At 45.3% G+C, this 18,187-nt stretch overlaps 1 protein-coding gene across 1 annotated transcript in view; it reads right to left on the reverse strand.

Moving 5' to 3' along the window:
- Positions 1-18,187, reverse strand: part of CYP17A1 (cytochrome P450 family 17 subfamily A member 1) — a 282,729-nt gene that overhangs the window by 202,044 nt on the left and 62,498 nt on the right. The gene's annotated exons all lie outside the window — the stretch shown is intronic.

An 18,187-nucleotide genomic window follows, 5' to 3' on the forward strand; every position in this document is an offset into this window, starting at 1 on the left:
CTCTTATCATAGTCCTCCTCGTCCTAGCAGTTACGTATGAGGCCGTCCCCCCTCCTGAGACAGAAACGCTACCCAAGCTTTCTTCTAGTTTTATTACAATCGTCACATCCAATGAGCATACATGCCTCTCCCACCCCCAGCATATCCTGTTGTTATTTAAACCACACAAACTTTGTCTCAGGAAGGGAGGGAAGGGTGGCTTGCTGCTAGGACAAGGTGGATTGGCCGAAGGGTACCCCTACATCTGTCCTCATCCTAGCACTTACATATGAAGATATATTAAAGCAGTGAATACAAAAGAGAATTATATGATGCAGAAATAAAATTTGAACGATTGATCTCATTGCTGTTTTAAAGATTGAATAACCAACCTTTTCTGTATCATTAGAAAATCTAATTTGTGGTGGGACAGAACGGTATTATATAATGCCCGTTTGGCTGCTCTACAAATTTCTTCTCCTGCCTGTGCCCATGAAGCTGCCACTGCCTTGCCCATACGTTCAACCATAACGAAGCATAGACTTGGGAAATGGTTTGTCTTACCCATCTGCTAATGGTGGTGGTAGAGGCTTATTTCCCTTTACAAGCAAACAATGATTGGGAGGATCTGAAAGCTTTTTTTGTCCAAAGAGATCAATAATGCTCTTCGACCATCTAAAGAAGATGAAATATAATTGGAAATATTAAAAAGTGGAAGAACAATCTCCAGGTTAGTATGAAAGGATGCCTGAAATCTTGGTTTGAATTTGAATGTGGTCACAATGCAACTTCCTCCAGGAAAAATTTGAGATATGGAAAAATAATCAATAAAGAGGTTGAATCACCCAACTATCTTGCAGAAGTTATTGCAACTAAAAGAGCAATCTTAGCTGACAACCAAGAAATGCCAGCTTGTTCCAATCGCTCAAATGGTTCTTTCTGCAACATTTCCAAAACAGTGGAAAGATCCTGAAAATGAATTGGAGTGAAAAGTATATATTTTTTTTAAATCTGAAACTTTTGAGAAGCTTTTTAACCAGAAGGGGGATACCTGAAAGGTTGCGCCCTGATACTTTATAAGAATTAATTGCTGCCCACTGGAAATCTGAAGTAGACAGAAATATACCTTTCGCAAATCTATTCCTTAAAAAAAAATCTAAACATTTGAAGGATCCCCCAACACCAGGTCTACTACCATAACTGAATATGAAGAGAAAAAATGCCTCCAATGTTTTGAGAAGCTTGCAAGGTGGAGCATTTCTTCACTGACTTAATATTGCACGCCTATTCTCTTGAGCATCCAAGTTGCTCTAACCCAGACCTCTCGACCTCCAAGCAATCAATTTCAACTGACAAATTTGAGTTAATGTTAGAGAAGGAAACTGAAGGGGATTCAGAGAAAAGGGGAAATAAGGAGGTCACATCGCTAGTTGTGATAACAGGAAATCACTGTTGTCTGGCTATGAGAATTATCACTATCCTCTCCCCCCAAATCATCTGAAGCACCCTCTGGAGGAAGAGAAATGAATGGAAAGGATAGAGTATTTCTTGAGATACGGGAGAACAATGCATTCATTCGTCAAGCGTCCAAACATATCTCCTTCATACAGAATTTTGGAAGAAGAGCATTTGATGGGTATGCGAAGAGGTCTAGCACCAGTTGCCTAAATTTACCCATGACCAACTGGAAGGCATGGAGACTCATGTAAAAGTGAATTGACAAGGGAATGTTGTGACTCAGGCTTTCTGCCTGAAGACTGGATGACCCTGGGATGTAAACTGCCCAGACAGACAGGAGATGCCGTTCTGCCAACGTCGAAATCTCATTGGGCAGAGCTGCCAGAACCTGGACCTTGTACCTCCGTCTGCTTATAAAAGCTTTGGCATCCTGATTGTCTGCCCTGACTTGGACTGGTTTGTTGAACAGAAAAGTTGCAAAAGCAATTGGAGCCTTCCCCGTTGGCTCCAACTCCATGCAGTGCAATGAGATGTGCAATTCAGTTTCCAGACATCTACCTGGGGCTTCCTGATCCCATAGCCAGCACCACAGCCCCACTGACTGCCACCTGTTGTCACTAGCAGTGGAAGGGGTTGTAAAATCTGAACCCCCTGTTGCAGATTCTGGGGAGCTAGTCGCCACTGTCACTGTTGAACTATGGTTGGAGTTACTGTGATTTCAACTTGTAGTCTAGAGAACCTGGGGACCAGTAATTTAGAATATGATGAACTAGTGGGTTCAGATTGAGAAGAGACTATGGAACCACTGCCATGCAGGAAGATATTAGTCCCTGGAATTGTAACCATCATCTGGCTGAACCCGATGATTGCTGAAGTAGCTGGCAGAGCTCAAAGTGTAAAGTTGCCATTCTCTTCACCAGAAGAAAAAACCCTTGCCTGCTCCAAGTCGAAGGTTCAGATGAACTTTCTCTGCTGAGATGGGAGAAGTTGTGATTTTTCTTTGTGTAACACCATCCCCAGAGGGGACAGCACTCACATGATTTGTTGGACATGTTCCTCAGACTTGGTAGAAGAAGATGCAACAATTAACCAGTCGTCTAAATACAGAAACATATGCACCCTTAGCAAATGTAAATGAGCCAGGGTGAAGCCTCTCAGGAAGGATATCAGTCCGAAAAGAAATAAGTTGAACTAGAAGTGCTCTTTCCCCAAAGTAAGGCTCACAAATCTCTGAAATCTGTGGTGAATAGGAACGTAAAAATATGTGCCCTGCTAGGCTAATGTGACCATCCAGTCCCCTTGAGATATTCCTGGGATTATCTGTTGGAGAAGTCACCATTTTGAATTTTATATGTTTCACATATTTGTTGAGGTTCTTTCGAGTCTAATACTGGGCGAAACTAGCCATCTGGTTTGGGAACCCCCAAAAAAGTATTGAAAAGAAACCTTGCCTAAGCTGGTGTTACAGCACTTCGCTTATCACATTTTTTCTGTAGGAGGCTTATCACCCCTTCTTAAATTGCCTGTAGTTTCAGCAGGTCTTTGGGAGGCACAGTCTGAAAGGAATGTGGTTCGAGAGGGTTTTTTTTCTAAGAGAAATTGGTGCTCTTGATCGACAATATACTGAACCAATTTCTCTGACATCAAAGAATGCCAGGTTTGAGAAAAGAGGTTTATTCTTCCTCCCAGAATAGATGATTGATTGTCATTAATGGAGCTGACTGCTGCTGCAGGGAATTTAACTGTAGTCTGGATTTTCCTCCTGCTGCAGCTCCCCGACAACGGGTCCAGCCTCAAGAGGGCTGTATACTCTTGAAGGGTTGAGTATATTTCTTCTGAATATCTGTTTTTTTGCATTATAAGGAAAAAAAAGATTGCAACACTTTCTTGTTTTCAGCTGCTTTCCTAACCAAGTCATCCAGCTGAGACGAGAACAGCTTATCCACTGTGAAGTAAAAACTGAGAAACAAGGCTGTTAGAAAATGGGTTTCTGGTTGCCAGAGGCATGCACCCTGTCCAAGCAGGAACCACAATCGTAGTCAGAATAAGTCAGATACACACCATGAATTAAACTGTGCTTAACCTTTGTTAGCTTGGCACAGACCAGGCAGGCGTAATGTAAAGGGTAATGTGTAAAGTATTTGTGAAACACTTCAAACAGTAACACAATGAAAACAACACAAAAAAACTCCAAACCAGTTCAGAAAAATATAATATGATTTTATAACTCAAACAAGACCAACATGACAAAATCCAATACATAGAAGCCGACAAATTAATTTTTTAAGATTAAAAGTGAAGATAGCACTTAGAAGCAATAAGGCACTATGGGGGTTACCTAGTCGCGCTGGACCGGAGCCAAGTCATGAGTTGCAGTCCTCAGAGGTATGGCCTCTGGGTATATTGTGGCATGGTCCACCAGTACCAGGATAAACCTGTTGCCAGAGACTGTCTAGGGAGCCACAGGCCCTACAATGTCGATGCAAACCCTCTCAAATGGGTGCCAACGGCTGGCAAGGGATTCAGCAGGGCTTTCAGCTTCTGGCCTGGCAGGTCAAGCAAGTCCTACAGACAGTATCTGAGGAAATCTTCATCCGGGGCCAATAAAAGTAGGTGACAAGCCTGGCAACGGTCTTGTTCTGCCCCAGATGTCCTACCAGGGGTATCTCATGAGTCATCTCCAATAGGAAGGCTCTGTAGAATTGGGGAATGACCAGTGCCCATGTTGTCCTAGGCATAGATCCCTTAGGCTCACTATACAGGAGGTTTCCCTTACAGTAAATGTGGTGATTTCCAGAGGCATCACCAGCTGCCTGGGGTTCAGCCTGTTGCCTCATGCCCTTCAGGGTTGGGCACACCTTCTGTGCCTTGCAGAACTCCTCCCTGGGAGGTCCCTCTTCTCCTTCCCATCTAGCAAGTTCAGGCAGGTCACCAAGGAAGGCCTCCTCAGTGGTCTCCAGAGCGGCCTCCTCTGGCAAGCCATCTACCGCAACTGGGAGACACTCGGGGGCTGGTTTCCCATGCCCCTTGATCTTTCCTCTTCTGGAAGCTGTCTGGGCCATTCTTCCAGGCTACAGACCTCATTGACTCCCTTCATGGGTAGCCATGGACCTGGAGGTAACACATATTCACTCAGACAAACTTAACATTTCCAGGTGTGACTTGAACTCCACTTCCTTCCAGTTAGTGTGCTCAAGGTCATTCCCTAACACACAGTCCATAGGCATGGCAAGGCTCACAGCAACATTCAGAAGACCTGAAACCCCCCTCCCCACACACATGGAGCAAGGGCCACTTGATAGTGACTCTCACGGTTGTCAGCCACTACAACCTGGTGTAATACATGGGGTATAATTTGAACAGGGGCCACCAGCTGACTCCTTAATTTGAATTTAATTTGAATTTAAAATTATTTATACAGCGCACGTACACCAGCGGTTTCATGGCGCTACAACTGACAGAGGACTGGGCAAGGGAGCTGGAGCTAAGTAAGAAAAAGATGAACTGCTAATGAATTAATTGAAGAATTTAGCAAAGAGATGTGCCTTGAGCTGTTTCCGGAAATGCGGGTACAGGGTTGAAGCTCTAAGCTCGAGAGGCAGGGAGTTCCAGAAGATTTCCAACCTCTAAGAGAGCTTGGAAATTAATCAATAACTCCAACTTCCAAAATCATTTTCACGAGACAGACGTCTCCCTACCAGACAATGAACCTATCGGTAATAATGTCATCCGGATAGAAACCAGAATTCACCAAACATTGGACAAAATAGCACCCTTACGAGAAGTTAGAAAAAAAACAACCATTAACGAAAATGGTACACCCCCGCCCTCAAGAGTCTTAAAAGGGAATGCCAAAAAACAGAACATCAATGGAGACAAGCGAAAGACCCTCTAACCAGAGCCAACTATACTGCCAAAAGGAAACAATATATTCTTGCCATCCGAGAGGCAAAAAAGGCATTTTTTGTGCAACGAATCAACGAAAACCATAACTCTGCAAAAGAGTTATTTAAAATCGTGAAAGAGCTCAGCAACCCATCCTGCACCTCGCAAACTCTCACCCCTTCCACAGAAGCATGCGAACGGATTAGCACCTTCTTCTCCGATAAAATTAATAACATTTATTCAACCTTCACCCCTTCCCATCCCGTCCCCCCTTGTGATGACGTATGCCCATCTGCATCCGACTATGACAACGATCCTGCACCTCGCAAACTCTCACCCCTTCCACAGAAGCATGCGAACGGATTAGCACCTTCTTCTCCGATAAAATTAATAAAATTTATTCAACCTTCACCCCTTCCCATCCCGTCCCCCCTTGTGATGACGTATGCCCATCTGCATCCGACTATGACAACGATCGCCTAGACTTGGGCAACTCCCCTTGTCTATCCAATTTCCAACCACTCTCTGAAGAAGAAGTGTTAACAGTCCTTAGAGCAATAAAATCTGGCTCTCCCGCAGATCCCTGCCCGCACCTTGTATTCTCTGAAATTGCACCGACTCTATGCCCACTCATCACCAAATTATTCAATCAGTCCCTCGCCTCCGCGTCCTTTCCAGACTGCTGGAAGCACGCATCTGTAACCCCCCTTTTGAAGAAAGCTGGTTCCGATATTCTCAACCCTGAGAACTATAGGCCTATTTCACAACTCCCCTACCTCTCCAAAGCATTGGAAAAAATGGTTAACTCACAGTTATCCAAATATCTGGAGGACAACTCGCTCTTGGACCCCACCCAAACCGGATTCAGATCCAACAACAGCACCGAGGCTACGCTGCTGGCAGTGTCGGACAGTGTCAGATGCATCACCGACCAAGGGGGCTCGGTGGCTCTGATACTGCTAGACCTGTCGGCAGCGTTCGACACGGTGTCGCACAAATGCCTACTGAACATTCTTCGGAGTAAAGGAATACAAGACACTGCGTTGCAATGGATTGAATCCTTCCTGAGCAACCGCACCCAAGCAGTGCACATGGGCCAATTCCATTCAGAACCCCGTCCCATTGGCTGTGGAGTCCCACAGGGGGCCTCCCTAAGCCCCACTCTCTTTAATGCCTACGTATCATCTCTGGCCAACATCGGAAGAAAGTGGGGCATCGGCATCTGCTCATATGCCGACGATACGCAGCTGATGGTGACCATGGATGAAAGATCGGAAAGATCAGAAACAACCAAAAATAAACTCCACAGTTGCCTCTCCGAAATGGCAGATTGGATGCGCAACCACTGCCTCAAGCTCAATGCCGGAAAATCTGAGATCCTGCTGTTCGGAGGAGCCAAACTATCGTGGAACGATTCATGGTGGCCACCGTCACTGGGAACAGCCCCGACCCCGAAACAATACGCCAGAAATCTAGGCATTATGATGGATGACGCACTATCTATGAAAGATCATGTGCGCACACTGTGGGGTAAGGGATTTGCAATCCTGAAACTCCTCGCTAAGATTTTCACCTGGATCCCACTCGACTGTCGTCGTACGATTACCCAGGCCCTCCTAGTCAGCCGCCTGGACTATGGCAATGCTCTATTCGAAGGAATGAAAGAGCAGCTATTCTCCCGCCTACAGGTTCTGCAAAACCAGGCTGCTAAACTGGTATGCAACAAAGGCAAACGTGACTCGGCATCAGCATGCCTAAAACAACTCCATTGGCTTCCGATGCGCCAGCGTGCCACATTCAAACTACTTTGTCATGCGCACAAAGCCCTCCACAAAACAGGCCCTACAATCTTGCAAGGGAAAATTGAATTTTATACTCCAAACAGGAACTTGCGATCCACTAACTCAGCCCTAGCAAAACCTTAGCGCATCTATAGAACAAGGACAGGAGGACGGGCCTTCTCCCACCTGGCGGCCAAACGATGGAATGAACTACCGATTGACCTGAGACATACCGTAAACCTTCTTTCATTCCGAAAAAAACTCAAAACACACCTCTTTCCCAAATACTAACCCCTCCTGCATAAACCTCAGCAGCCTTTTCTTTTTTAGCGCCTTGATATCCCTTGGGATGAATGCTGCGCTCTACAAATACCAGAAATAAAATAAATAAATCGGGGCGAGGGTCGCAAATTTCGAGCCTCCCCATTTCTTTCTCCGGAACCGTGGGACTGTAAGAAGGGATTGGGTAGATGAACGCAGTTCCCTGGATGGAACATAAGGGATAATCTCAGATGAGATGAAAGCCGGTACCGTGCCCAGTCGTGCTTGAAAGGTGATGGAAGCAAGCTTAAACTGGACACGAGCACGAACAGGAAGCCAATGTAGGGACTTTAGGAGGGGGGTGATATGGTGGGACTTTGGAAGTTTGAACACCAGGCGCGCCGCCTGGTTTTGGACCTGCTGCAGACGCCGGAGACTATATGCAGGTATACCTGCATATAGGGCGTTGCCATAATCCAGGCGGGATACGACCATGGCCAGGGTAATCAATTTTAAAGCATCAAATGAGAAAAAACAGGACACCTTGCGTATAGTGCGCAGTGAAAGAAAGGAAGAAGAAACCACAGAGCTGACCTGGGAGTGAAGGGTGAGTTGAGAATTGAGCTTAATGCCTAGAGTTTTGACTGAGGTAGAGGGAACAGGTGGGGGACCTAGGGAAGGCGGCCAGCAGAGAGGGGACCAGGGGCTGGATGAACCACCCGTCAACACCAGCTCGGTCTTGTCTGGGTTGAGTTTCAGATGGTTGTGGTTCATCCAGTCCCGGATATGAATCATGATGGTTTGGAAATTAAGAACAGAATCGGGGGAAGAGGAAAGATTGAAGACAAGCTGGAGGTCGTCCGCATAATTAAATACGGCGACCTCCATTTGTTGCAGTGAAAAAATAAGAGGGGAAATATAAAGATTAAATAAAAGGGGGGAAAGGGAGGAGCCTTGGGGGACCCCGCACTGAACATTGCGAAAGTCCGCAGTAAAATCACCCAGGCGAACTGCCTGGGTACGGTCCCTCAGGAAGGAGGATAACCAAACCAACGCGGTGCCCCCGATCCCCGCCGCCCTGACACGGGAAAGCAAGATGGAATGATCCACCGTGTCAAAGGCGGCTGAGAGATCGAGGAGGACCAAGGCCTGGGGTTGGTTAGTATCCATTCCCTCCCTGAGGTTATCAAGGACCGAGAGAACTACGGACTCCGTAGAGTGTGCGGGGCGGAACCCGGCCTGGCGGGGGGCGAGAGCCCCGTTCTTCTCCAGGAAAGAGCTCAGGGCGCAGGTGACGTGGCGCTCAAGTACTTTCGCCAGGAACGGCAGAAGGGAGATGGGGCAAAAATTAGCGGGAACTGAGGGGTCGGCGCCCGGTTTTTTCAAAATGGGGACAATGACTGCGGTTTTAAGTGGGCTTCTGTGTTCCTCATGTTACTTAGAGCTTCAACACCTTGCCCATTGATTGTATATCCCTGCCTATACTTTGCAGTATTTGATGGCACATGGGTTTTAGGAACCATCCCCATGTCACCCAGGTACATTAGGATAACCTCACTGAGGTCCAACCCACTTACTGGGATAAGCTTCTCCCCAAGCACTGCACTTGCCACCTCCAGTGTCTTACCTCCAGTGGGAGGTTGTGCTCTTTTTGGGCACTTGAGAGCCCCCTTGTAATGCCCATACTCGAAGCACTTATAGCATTTGGGATTCTTTGGCTGACACTTGTCAAGGAAGCTAATTTTTTGGTGACCAGATTGGGAACGAGACCATTTGCCCTGTGAAATATTTTGGGGGCCATGAGAGAACTCCTTTTTATCTCCCCCCTCCTTCTTCTGGTGGGAACCCTGGCCACCCATTTGAGAGTCTCCCCAGATGCCTTTTTGGACACTTGGGTGCTGAATCCAGATGTACGACTCCTCAGCAAGCTCCCTGGGGTCAGCTTGTTATCAACTAGCTGTTGGAGCAGCTCTGGAAAACAAATATCTAGCATGTGCTCCTTCAAAATCAAGTTGTACAGCTCAGAATAATCATCAACCTTGCTGCCCTTCACCCAGCCCTGCAGTGCCTTGCTAGCATAATCAAGGAAGTCCACCCATGTTTGTGTAGAGTTTGTAGCTGCCCCTGAACCTCTGTCTATACCCCTCAGAGGTCAGCCTACATTTACTAACAAGTATGACCTTCAGGGGGGTGTGCTGTGTTTGATCCTCTATCTCTAGTCTCAGGAGTATGTTCCTCCCCACCGTGGGCATGTATCTCCGCAAGCTACCCCCCTGGACTCCTCAGGAAGCTAGTGCACCCTTAGAGCCACCTCAACGGAGGAGAACCACTTGTCAATGTCACCCCCAAAACAAAACTGGGCACCAAATCCTGTGGGATGCAAAGTCTCCCATCTCCAGCAGACACTGCAGGTATGTTGCTACCACTACTGCTGAACTCCACTTGCATGGCTCTAATGTCCAGCTCTATAAGACTTAGCTCATGGGCCATTATGTTCTCCATGGCTAGCCTCTTTTCCACCAGAGCTTGTTCTTTCTCGATTTTTTATTTGGAAACTCTATTTTCAACTTTCTCTCCTCCCTCCTGTCCCCCAGCTCCTCCAGGGACAGGCTCCTAGATGACACACTGCTCCCTGCACGTGGATGGACTTCCAGTCCTGGGAGAATGTGACCCGCCTCCCTAACAGGTCGCATGTCAAGACCCTCGGACAGGTCTTGTTTCAACTCTTCCTCAGATCCTGACCCTTCCTCCTCATTGTCTGTGCAGCTTCTGCCCATGCCCTCAAAGCTGTTTGGAGCTCTGATTTCTCTGCATTCCCTATGATAAACGTCTTCTTCAAGCAGAATGCCTTGAGCTGGGCCACAGTGTAGCTTTTTAGGTTGGCCTACTCAAATTCCATCTTGCAGGTGAGGTCACAGACACAACAGTAAAAATGGGAATTGGAAAAACCTGGAAAAAATAAAAAATGTCAATCAGGAAAAAATTATTGGTCTAGATATGGAGTAGTAGTTTACACCAAGTCACTGTGTGGCACTACACAAACAGAAATCCTGCCTTCAACGCTGATTATCAATGTTAGAAATTGGGGTTCTGGTTGGCAGAGGTATGGACCCTTTCCAAGCAGCTACTACAATCCTAGTCAGGGTAAGTCAGATACACACCATAAATTTACCTATGCTCACCCTCTGGTGGCTTGGCCCAGAGCAGGCAAGCTTAACTTAAGAGGCAATATGTAAAGTATTTGTGCAACACTTTAAACAGTAACACAGTGAAAAGATCACAAAAGACTCCACACAGTTTAGAAAAATAGATTATATTATAAATAAAACAAGACCAAAAACAAGAATAATCAAATAAGTAGAAGTCGAGATATGAATTTCCAAAGATTAAAAGTAAAAATAGCATTTAGAAGCAATAAGCGCATTTAGGAGTTATCAGGTCGCGCTGGACTGGGGCAACGTCAAGTGTTCAGGCCAGCCGTGATAGAGCATGACCCAGGGACAGGAGCCATGCAAGGCCAGTTGAACAAAAGTACATTGATCCTGGTTGCAACAGCGAGATGCTTTGGTGTTCATTCCGCAGCCGAGGTGATGCATTGATTTTCTCCATGCAACAATGGTGATGCACTGATTCTGAAGACGAAGTGCTGGTTCCAAGTTACGTTGGTTCCGAGTGCGATGCGCTAGGTTTCTCTATGCAATGGAGGGAATGTGTTGATTATCTTTCCTGCAGCGGCAGCAATGCAGTGGTTCCGATGCCTCGGTTCTGATGCGATGCGCTGGTTCTGTTCGCGCAACAGCTGCGATGAGTCAATTCTGCCTCACTCAGCAGAGGCTGCATTGGTTCCAGAAGCAAAGGGCAAGACTTTGATATCCCTGAGTCTTAGAAAAGGAGGCAAGCCAGCATGCCCTTACAGATCACAGTGGGTTCAAGCGAGAGTCCAGTTCTACCTCAGCAGGACAGAGGGTAGGAGGCAGCAGGACAGAACAACAGAAAAGCTGTTATTCCGGAGCAGCAGTCCAGCAGAGTGGTCGTCCTTGTAGCAGCACAGCAGTCCTTCTCCCTGGCAGAGTTGCTTCACAGGTCCAGTAGTGTCAGACCTGGTGCGGCCTAAGACCCAGTACTTATACTCAGTTGTGTCTTTGAAGTAAAGGTGACTTCAAAGAGGGACTCTGGAGTGCATAGAGGTCCTTTCTCCCAGCTCTGGCTTCAGACTTTTTCTTTCTTTCTTTAAAATCTCTATTCATTCTGTTTACAAATAGATCATAAAAGCACAATTTCATCATAACACACTGATATTATGAAAACTATAAAAAACAGTTTTAAATCATTCTTAGAATTAGGGGCCCCTTATAAATCATTGAGATAACGGACCCAGTGACTTTCTTTTCCTTATACAAGCCCACAAGAATGATGCGACCGAGAAACATACATACGGAATAGGTAGGGATTTAAAAAAGTACAAAGCCACCCTACATTGCTTAAAATTATAGCGTCTTAAAATAGGGAGAATAAATGCTTCTCTTTCCTTTTGGTAAAATTTGCAGAACAGTACCAAATGTAAATCCGTCTGGGGGGAAGCATTGTCACAGGGGCAAAAGCTTAAGTCAGCATGCTTGAACTTCCTCTCTGGAAACCCAAGCATCAGTGGAATGAAATTCAAGCGAAATCGTAACAAAATAAATCCGTGGTGAGCTAATGTAAAATGTGAAAGGTAAGAGTAAGCTTCCCTTGGTCTAGACGGAATGAGAGCATAGGCTCTGAATGGTTTTAGGTGATAGTTCTTTTCCTTGCGAACAAAGCTAGCCCTCTGTAAGAATAGCTCAATTATTTTCTGTTTAGGGACCTTTCTGCAATTAGCAGGAACTCTATAAAGATCTACCTGCCCGATAGTGGAGAGTTCTGCTTCCACATTTCGGAGCCATCCGATCCTGCTGCACCCATACAGCCTCATGCAATCCCCGATTATTCGTTGGATTAGATTGACCGTTGACCTTCGCCAGATGGAGTGCCACAGCAGGATCGGCGCCATTCTAATAGAGTCAGAGATGTAGGGGAGCCCTAATTCCAGATGCAAAAAATAGTTAGAAACTGAGGATGGGAATGAGACCCTGGACTTAAAAAAGATGTCTTCCTTTCTTTGCCGTCTTTCAATCTGGACCATCCTCCAAACACCAGCCCCGTAGGTTGCGGCCGCCTTTGTTTTAGCTTAATATATGTTTTTAATTGTACCCACGGGGCTCGCTCCTAGCTTCTTAATGAGACCTTTTATTGCTTGAAGGGGAACAACCTTTACAACGCAACTTTTACAATGCACTACACTTACAACGCATTTTTTACAACGCAAAATCCATTACAACGCATTCCATTACATAGCATGACACTACAACGCATTTTTAAAAACTACCTTTACAACGCATTCCATTACAACGCATACTACCTTTACAACGCATACCATTACAACGCATAATATTACACTACACTATCCAACACTTACCCTACTGTTGCACCCCCTGGAGTTAGAATAGTAATTTTTACCCCTATACTATCCAACACTTACCCTACTGTTGCACCCCCTGGAGTTAGAATAGTAATGTTTTCCCCTATACTATCCAACACTTACCCTACTGTTGTACCCCCTGGAGTTAGAATAGTAATTTTTACCCCTATACTATCCAACACTTACCCTACTGTTGCACCCCCTGGAGTTAGAATAGTAATTTTTACCCCTATATTATCCAACACTTACCCTACTGTTGCACCCCCTGGAGTTAGAATAGTATTTTTTACCCCTATACTATCCAACACTTACCCTACTGTTGCACCCCCTGGAGTTAGAATAGTAATTTTTACCCCTATACTATCCAACACTTACCCTACTGTTGCACCCCCTGGAGTTAGAATAGTAATTTTTACCCCTATACTATCCAACACTTACCCTACTGTTGCACCCCCTGGAGTTAGAATAGTAATTTTTACCCCTATACTATCCAACACTTACCCTACTGTTGCACCCCCTGGAGTTAGAATAGTAATTTTTACCCCTATACTATCCAACACTTTCCCTACTGTTGCACCCCCTGGAGTTAGAATAGTAATTTTTACCCCTATACTATCCAACACTTACCCTACTGTTGCACCCCCTGGAGTTAGAATAGTAATTTTTACCCCTATACTATCCAACACTTACCCTACTGTTGCACCCCCTGGAGTTAGAATAGTAATTTTTACCCCAATACTATCCAACACTTACCCTACTGTTGCACCCCCTGGACTTAGAAAAGTAATTTTTACCCCTATACTATCTAATGTAGAGATGTAGGGGAGCCCTAATTCCAGATGCAAAAAATAGTTAGAAACTGAGGATGGGAATGAGACCCTGGACTTAAAAAAGATGTCTTCCTTTCTTTGCAGTCTTTCAATCTGGACCATCCTCCAAACACCAGCCCCGTAGGTTGCGGCCGCCTTTGTTTTAGCTTAATATATGTTTTTAATTGTACCCACGGGGCTCGCTCCTAGCTTCTTAATGAGACCTTTTATTGCTTGAAGGGGAACAACCTTTACAACGCAACTTTTACAACGCACTACACTTACAACGCATTTTTTACAACGCAAAATCCATTACAACGCATTCCATTACATAGCATGACACTACAACGCATTTTTAAAAACTACCTTCACAACGCATTCCATTACAACGCATACTACCTTTACAACGCATACCATTACAACGCATAATATTACACTACACTATCCAACACTTACCCTACTGTTGCACCCCCTGGAGTTAGAATAGTAATTTTTACCCCTATAGTATCCAACACTTACCCTACTGTTGCACCCCCTGGAGTTAGAATAGTAATTTTTTCCCCTATACTATCCAACACTTACCCTACTGTTGTACCCCCTGGAGTTAGAATAGTAATTTTTACCCCTATACTATCCAACACTTACCCTACTGTTGCACCCCCTGGAGTTAGAATAGTAATTTTTACCCCTATACTATCCAACACTTACCCTACTGTTGCACCCCCTGGAGTTAGAATAGTAATTTTTACCCCTATACTATCCAACACTTACCCTACTGTTGCACCCCCTGGAGTTAGAATAGTAATTTTTACCCCTATACTATCCAACACTTTCCCTACTGTTGCACCCCCTGGAGTTAGAATAGTAATTTTTACCCCTATACTATCCAACACTTACCCTACTGTTGCACCCCCTGGAGTTAGAATAGTAATTTTTACCCCTATACTATCCAACACTTACCCTACTGTTGCACCCCCTGGAGTTAGAATAGTAATTTTTACCCCAATACTATCCAACACTTACCCTACTGTTGCACCCCCTGGAGTTAGAAAAGTAATTTTTACCCCTATACTATCTAATACTTACCTTAAATGCAATTTAATATTATGCGTTGTAATGGTATGCGTTGTAAAGGTAGTATGCGTTGTAATGGAATGCGTTGTAAAGGTAGTTTTTAAAAATGCGTTGTAGTGTCATGCTATGTAATGGAATGCGTTGTAATGGATTTTGCGTTGTAAAAAATGCGTTGTAAGTGCATGCGTTGTAAAAGTGTGCGTTGTAACGACATACATCCTTGCTTGAAGGCTTCTTTCCATACCAAGGACTCTTACAGTCACCAGGTTTGACCAAGATTGTTTACTGTCGAACAGAACTCCCAGGTATGCGAAAGAATCAACCACTTCAATTTTCTTTGAGGCCAGATGGAAATAGGGAGATTTTAATCCTCTGGCAGCTCCAGCTATGATGACAAAGATTTGGTTTCATTAACTCGAAGGTCTAGGGAGGCCATAAATGAGGCATAAGCTGTTATGAGGCTCTGGAGGGCTACACCCGTTCTAGCAATTAGGACTGCGTCATCGGCGTAGGCCAATATTGGCAATGGGAGGTTATCAAATATAGGCATGTCTGGGTTTGAGCCAGACAGGGCTGCCTCCACTCTTAGTATAGATGGAAAACAAAAACGGGGCAAGGACACAGCCATGCCTGACCCCTTTCTCGATTTTGAACTGACGCGTGCACTCCCCATTAACGCCATACCTCACGCAGGCGGTAGCATTTGCGTACATCTGGCATATAAAACAGATGACCTGGGGATCTATCCCCATTTCCTCCATGATCGGCCATAGCTTCTGATGAGACCCGCAGTCAAAGGCGACTGCAAGTCCATCAAGGCCATGTATAACGTACCACCTTTGGCCTTTGTGTATTTATCTATGCAGAGCGAGAGGTTGAGACATTGGTCCACCGTCCCCTTCCCCTTCTGGAACCCATATTGTGCATGCATTAAAATATTCCATTCCAGGGCCCAATCCTCCAGCCTGGCTAGTAGCAACCGGCCCATTAATTTAGCTGTTGTGTCAAGAAGGGAGATTAGGCAATAGTTTTTTGGACTGCCCCTGTCACCCTTCTTGAAAATAGGGACTCTTACGCTGTGCTTCCAGGATGGGGAGGCCTCTACCACTATGCTATTAAAGACATTTGTTAGGAGGGGGACCCAGATATCATACTTGTCCTGACATAGATCAACTGGGATCCCGTCAGGTCCCGGGGCCTTTCCCAGTGTGCAGAATTCTAATCCTATTCTGACTTCTTGTGTCATAAATGTCAGCTGTCTCAGGGGAAGGGCAATGGAGCGGAAAGAGGTGGCTCCATGGCGAATTTTCGCCAGAAGATGCCTTCAAAGTGCTCTATCCATGCCTCTTCCTCTACATGCGTGTCCAGGGACGGATCTTTTGTATCTTTAAAATAAGGGACGTTTATAACTTTCCAGAACTCCCTACTATTTCCTAAAATGGCGGCTTGTTCAAGATCCTCCCAAGCTTTCTCCCTTATATCTTTTACACATTTGTTTCTGGCTTGTTTATACTCATGCCTTTATGTTTTAACCTAAGCCACATCTCTAGGCTGGGATTTTAGGGAAGTAACAAGACGTCTCTTTGCTAGGGAGCACAATGTATCAAACCAGCGGCTCTGTTGGAGATCGGGTGCTGGCTTATGGCGAGTGAGTGCAGCTTTTAATTCCGATAGGAGGGTTATGAACTGAGTGACTAGGAGAGGAGTCGACAGCTCCTCACCCAGACAGTGTAAAATATTGTCCCTTACTTGGGCTAATATTGCAGGGGCCAAGTTCTGCTTCAGGACCTGTGCCCACTTTAACTGTTATCCGTTTTTCCTGGCTAGTACAATATCACCCGCTACCTGTTGGGATCTTTCCATTTTCTGGGGAATGCTCATATAAGTGTATAGGATTGCGTGGTCGCTATAAGATGTAAACAGGCTCGCTAAGTGGCCCACTCTATCTTGCGCTGCTGTGGAGACTAAAACAAAATCTATTGTGGACTCGCTGTTGTTCCTCCTGAATGTTTTCTCTACCAGGCCAGACTTTGAGTTATTAATTATACTCAGACACCTCGAATAGAGTAAACTATTAAGTGTCTCGCCATAATCACTATGGGTAAAATGAAGCCAGGGGTCAGCCTTTTTGTGCTCCAATTTAAAGATTTGGAAATGATTATTCTGGGCGCCTACCTGTTTTACTTGGAATGCTAAGATGTTAGAAACTATGGTTAATAGGCCCCCTTTGGCCCTGCCTGACACTGAGGGTGTCACTGGGGTATGGAATGTATGGTACCCTGCGAAGAATACCGGGTCCTTCGCCCATGTTTCTTGAAGGCAGATAATGTCCACCCTTGACCAATAACTCTGCCACTCCAAATTTCCAACTTTGGCGGCAATTCCTGCCACATTCCATGAAGCCATAGTGATCTTTTTGACCACAGATGCCAAAGATTATAAAAGCGTTAAGGGCACCTGCGGTCGAGGTGCGGGATTGGCTTGTGTGGTAACTGGAGAGGAAGTGGATTTTGATGGTCAATCACAAGCTTCCAGGTCTCAGAGGGGAGTAAATCTATTATGTAATCCAATTCCCGGGCTGTAAGTCAGATGGCGTGGTATATGTGTATTTGGCCCTCCCCCTGCCCCTTCTAAATGAAGCCTAGCGAGGGACCCTGCTTATAGAAGAACTCTAGACCAAGAAATGTGATTTGGGTGCTTCTAAGGGGTGTTCTATGAAAATTGTCAAGGAGTGCAGTGCCAGAAAATGATTTATTAATGTGAGAAGTTGGCGTGGCATATGCTGGTCACTAGTTATAGTGGCCACCTTGCACCAGTCCAATTCGACTCTTATGGTAGATAGGTTTAAGACAACCTTTTAAAGAAAGCTATCCTAGTGGTAGCTGTGGAGAGCAGCCTTCAGGCTAAGTCTCAGAGGAATGTAAAGCAGCTTGTTTTACCTTATAATCTCTTGAATTACAAAATGAAAGGACACCACACAGGTATATATATCAAATATATATGTATTTATTTCTAGACACACTCTACTAATCTCTTTATGAGATTAGAAGTCAGGAACATATGCAAATATCAACGTTTCACAATAAGCTAAGCACAAATATGGCTGGGGCCCTAGGGGCGTACCAGACCATATACTAAAAAAGAGGTTTAGGAAAGTCGACTTGCAAGGGGACAAGGCCTAGGGCCTGTAGAATCGCTGGGGCTTCACTAATCCACCCAAGGCAGGTAAGTAAAGGACCCACGGGAGACGTGTGCATTGTGAGAACACAGCCACGGGTTTCCTATTGATTTCAATAGAGCAAGTCGCAGTTGGATTTTTAAAGTTTAAGGGTACTTCTAGGAGGTCTACAAGCAAGTCACTTACAAGGTAAGTAGTTCGAGGGCCAACATCCACAGGAGCACCGGAGTGCACGAGTTACCTCACCCAGGGAAGCCGGGTG

Source organism: Triturus cristatus, chromosome 1_2, assembly GCF_964204655.1.
Source record: "Triturus cristatus chromosome 1_2, aTriCri1.1, whole genome shotgun sequence".
NCBI lineage: Eukaryota > Metazoa > Chordata > Amphibia > Caudata > Salamandridae > Triturus > Triturus cristatus.